The following is a 4,755-nucleotide window of genomic DNA, read 5'->3' on the forward strand; positions in this document are numbered from 1 at the left end:
GACAGGAACTCAGAGGGACCAGATGGCTCCTGTCAAGACTCTTGGGGAGGGGCAGGTGCGGTGGAGGGGGCTTTGCAATACACGAGGGAGGCGAGCCGGCTCAAGGTCACCCCGTGGAGAGCACCCTGCCCCAGGACAGAACCCGCTGACTGGTGGCAGTGGCGCTGGGCTGTGACACGGGCTTTTCCCTCGGCAGGTAATTAAACGTCTGGAGACTGCTGCTTTGGACACTTACCCAAAACACTCATACAAGTGTTACTCGAGGGCCTAGGACCTTATTACCTTGAAAAAGAGGGAAAGACCCTCCCTCCCCAGCTCAGCACCAAATGACAACCAACCAACAACTCACAAACTTATTTTTTTTAACTTCCCCGAAGTTGCCATGGTTACCTGCATGCATGGCTCCCAGGTCTCCGCTCCAAGGCGATGCGCTCGGAGCTCGAGTCAGCCCCTCTGCAGGGCCCCGGTGTGGGCTCGGCCGGTTCGGGGGCCCGTCTGTGCCCCAGGACAGAGGGCAGGGGCTGGGACCCTGTGGAGATTTTCCGAGGCCACAGAATGTGATCTTCTAATGTCGCGCTTTGCGCTCCTGGAGGCAGAATTTGTCTCCCACGCTAAGATAATTATAGCTGGGAGAGCAGAGAATACGTCCTTCTGGTCCCTAACGGCGAGGAGCGCGTGCGCGTGCGCGTGCGTGTGTGCGTGCGCGCTCCCGCCCCTGCACGCGCTCTGGCTTCTTCAGGGAGCACACACGTGTGCCCGGCCTGTTGCCCGGACGGCACCTGCCTGGTGGTGAATTTCCACGGGGGGTTTTGGGGGAGGACTGATGGGGAAGGGGAGCAAAGGGTGGATCGAAGTGGGGGGAAGAGCCCAGGCCCAGATTCCTTCTGGCCAGACCCCTGGGCGCCCGTCCGAGAGCAGGCCCTCTGCGTGGGGCGGGGCGCCACTCTGCTACCTGCCGGCTCGGGCCGTGTGTCCAGAGCACCAGCCAAAGAGGAGAGAGACCAGGCCGTAGGCGAACTGTTGGCCCTGACATGGCGCCCCTTGGGGCCTGGCCGCTTTTCTCTCCTGAGATGGATGAAACGGCCATCTGCCTGTGTGGGGGGGGGCCCTGAGGCCCCGCGACCCTGCGGGCCACCTGCTCCCTGCCCCCCCCCCCGCCCCCGTGTTCTCCCAGGAAGGCAGGAAGCAGCGTGGACGTGGGGGCTGAGACCGGGCAGCAGAGTCTGGGTGCTGGGGGTTGTGGGGCCGACGGGGCCCTGGGGCCACGCGGCTGAAGCTTAGCGCTGGGCCCCCCCGAGGGCCCATTTTCAGCCGCGTCTCTGATTTCCTTGCCTTCAGCCTGGCAGAGAGCGGGAAGTGCGATGCGAGAGCCCAGGAGGGCGGCGCCCCCTCCCTCAGCGCGGCGGCCGCCGTGCCCGTGCCCCTTGGGTGTGGCTGGGCCAGCGGGGCCCCTGGCAGAAGCCGACTCCCGGCTTCATGGCGGCCTCACCTTCCCTCGGCTGGGAGGCGGTCTCAGACTCGCATCACACGTTTGGCCAAGTTGCGAGCCTGCGGTTTACGGGCAGGTGTGCCCTGGGGTGGAGGGGGGCCGGGAGCCGCCGGGGTCTCCTCGCCAAGTCCTCACATACACGTGGCTGCAGGGTGCGCCGAGGCCAGGGGTGACCCCCGTTTGTCATGGAGCATCCGAGGAGCTGCTTGGCTGGTCAGGTGGATGGTGAAGGCAAATGGGGAGGTTCTAGATCCTTCCACGAGCCCAGGGCAGAGCAGCACCCGTGGCCGGGGTGGGGGGGTGGGACACTCACCTGCTTGTGTGCAGCGAACATGAAGACCTGCCCTCCTCGCCCCTCCTCGCCCCTCCCTCCGCCCCAGCCCTCATGACAACTGTCTGGGAGTCGTAACTGGCACTGATGAAGAGTGAGAAGTGACAGATCTCTGTACGTGTTTGCACATCTATCTCCCATGTTAGATCATAAATGCTTCGAAGGCAGGGACCCCGTTTTCCACAAAGCCTGGGGACGGCTGTGGACATTCTGACGGCTGGCAGGGGTGAACCGGGAGCCCCGCGAGCCCTCCATCCCGGCCGGGCCAGCGAGGGGCCCAGGAGGGCGTCTGTGTCCTGTGCTTTCTGTTGCTACCGGCCCTGCCGAGTCTTGCTGGAGTGGGAAGTGATGCAGGAAGCCGGGGCCCCACTCTGCGCCCCGGGGAGCCTGGGGGGTACTGGGGCACGGAGGGGACGTGCTGGCTGGTAGGAAAACCCCTGACGCCCCGGCCTGCAGAGGAAGCGGGCCTGTGCCCCTGGGTTGGCAGGAGAGGGGCAGCGCCCGGGGGTCGAGCTGCGCACCCGCCGCGTCAGCTTCCTGCCCGCAAGCCGGCCGCACGCTTGCACTGTGTGCCACTCCCTCCTCGGAATGGGTCGGCTGCCAAAGAGAGCAGAATGCCTCCGAAAGGGGCGGGGGTGCTCAGATGTGCCTTCAAGCTGCCCCTCTTTGCTGGGCTGGGAGTGAGGAGTAGACGTAAGGGAGGGAAAATTCCTAGGAACATGCTGGACTGTTCTAGAAGATGGCGGGCTATTCTGGAAGGCAGCCCGCGACTCCTCTAGTGGGTGACCCTGGGGCTGGCTGTGTCCTTTGGAGGGCATCGGACCATCCACAGGGGCATCAGCTCGTGATTATTGATGCTAATGGAAAACAGAAGTGAAATGGATAATTCAAGATGGCAGACAAATCAATATTATTTATATTTAGCTTGTGAATACGCTGTGTATTTCTCTGCCGGCAGATTGGTCTTCATAGTTACATTTTGCGGAAGGAATCCCAGAATCTGCTGTCCGGGGGCTGAGGGCCGCCACCCTGTTCTGTGCTAGGAGGGCTATTGGAACACACAAGGACCCCGAGTGACTTGGCGGCCAGCGCAGAGTGACGTGGCAGCACCGCCTGCACGGTGGGCACGCCTCCCTCCCAGGCCCCCCCCCCCCCCGCTGCTAACAGACCCCTGCAGGAGGGGTGGGCTGCGCAGACCGTTGGGTTTTAGGCGTCTGCATCAGACGTGTGGAAGGGAGTCTCCAGCTGGAGCAGCGGACAGTCGTGTAACACGAGTGTGTGCACCTGCCCTGTCTTCATCCCGTCCACACACTCGCAGGGTGGGTGGCTGGGGCCCCGGGACGGGAGGCACGGTGAGGCCAGCAGCGCCCTGGTCTGTGCCTTGGACCGTGGGGCACATCCCGCATCCTCCGAGGGGCCTGGAAGGCTGTGTGCCCTCCAGCCCCATGTCAAGACCTTTGACTTCTTTTTTATTTTTAATTTAAAAAAAATTTTTTTTTTTTTAACGAGAGAGAGAGAGAGACAGGGCATGAGTCGGGGAGGGGCAGAGAGAGAGGGAGACACAGAATCGGAAGCAGCTCCAGGCTCCGAACTGTCAGCACAGAGCCTGACGTGGGCTCAGACCCACGAACCGTGAGATCACGACCTGAGCCGAAGTCGGGCGCTCGACCAGTGGAGCCCCAGGCGCCCCTGTGATTTCGGAGGTGCCTTACATTAGACATTGCGTCGATTTCAGATTTATATTTCAAGCGTTGGCGGTGCACAGACTGCCCTCCCAGGAGAGCGCCGAGGGGCCACGGGGGCGCCGGGGCAGGAGCAGGGCCGCGAGGCGTGCCTCCCCAACACCCGGGGCCCCAGGGTGGGCTGGGGGTTCGCTGTGCCTGCCGGGCTCCTGTGGGGTTTTGATTACATGCCCCACATGACTGGCCGGCTTCCCAGGCTGCCGTGCGGGGAGGCCCACGGCCATCGGAGATGGGCTGGTTGATGACAAGGAAAACAGGCTTCCGGAGAACATCTTGGGATCGGGAGGTAATGGTCTATGTCGTTCCCTGTCCTTGTGCAGGCCCCCCCCCCCAGCTCCACTTTCGATAGTTTCTAGAATGAAGGCCTCGCTCCTGGACTCACACCCTCAGTCTCTTAGGAGCAGGCGGGCGCCCGTCAGCCGTTAGCTCTTGGATTCAGTGTCGCACCAGGGAGGAAGGCGGCACAGGTGCCCCTTCCCCGGCACACAGTAGGTGCTTCATACACACAGCGAGAGGACCGGCGGGGGGCTGTGCTTCTGTCCGGAGAAAGCCGGAGGAAATGAGCCCCGCGCCCTCTGCTGCATCTCTCCCTCCAAAGCCCCAAACCTGGAAACTCCCAACTCAGGAGGGAGGGGGAGGGAGGGAGGGAGGGACAGGTGCCCGTGGTCCGGACCCACCCGCGGGCCTCTCCTCCCATTGGGTTTGGTCTCTGTCCTGGAGCCTGCTGGCCCCGGCCTTCCGTTTCCTCTGCTGGCCCTCAGGACCGGAGCAGCCTGGCCGGAGACCACGTGCTGGGCCACAGCAGAGGACCGTCTGTCCAGGGCGGAGCCTGGACCCACGCCCGGGCCGGCGGCGGGCGGGGCGGTGGGCGGGGCGGGTCCCACCGCCGCCCCGCCCTCCTCTTGTCATTTACAAACCAAGAAGCTCCTGCTTCGAGGCACAGCCGCCAGGCCGCTCTGGTTCCCAGAAATTAGCTTATTTTAGGATCCCGCCAAAATGAAGGGAGGATTCCGTCTCCTGCCCCTTCCTCTCTTCTGACCCTCTTGCTTCCCGCCCACCCCTCCTGGCGATGAAGGATTTTCCCGCGGTGTCAAGGAAATGTGACCTGGTTCTGTAATAAAGAGGAGGCTTATTAGAATCAAGGCCTAACAGCGTTAAAAAGCAATCTTTGCAAGACTGAGGTCCCAGGGGAA

The 4,755-nt window shown here is 63.0% G+C and overlaps 1 long non-coding RNA gene across 1 annotated transcript; it reads left to right on the forward strand.

Moving 5' to 3' along the window:
• Positions 1–664: 664 nt before the first annotated feature.
• Positions 665–4,398, forward strand: LOC115282993. The gene is made up of 4 exons (XR_003904837.1): positions 665–789; positions 2,779–2,940; positions 3,759–3,848; positions 4,324–4,398. It is a non-coding gene; the product is annotated as an uncharacterized LOC115282993 (long non-coding RNA).
• Positions 4,399–4,755: the final 357 nt, after the last annotated feature.

Source organism: Suricata suricatta, chromosome 17 (genome assembly GCF_006229205.1).
Source record: "Suricata suricatta isolate VVHF042 chromosome 17, meerkat_22Aug2017_6uvM2_HiC, whole genome shotgun sequence".
NCBI lineage: Eukaryota > Metazoa > Chordata > Mammalia > Carnivora > Herpestidae > Suricata > Suricata suricatta.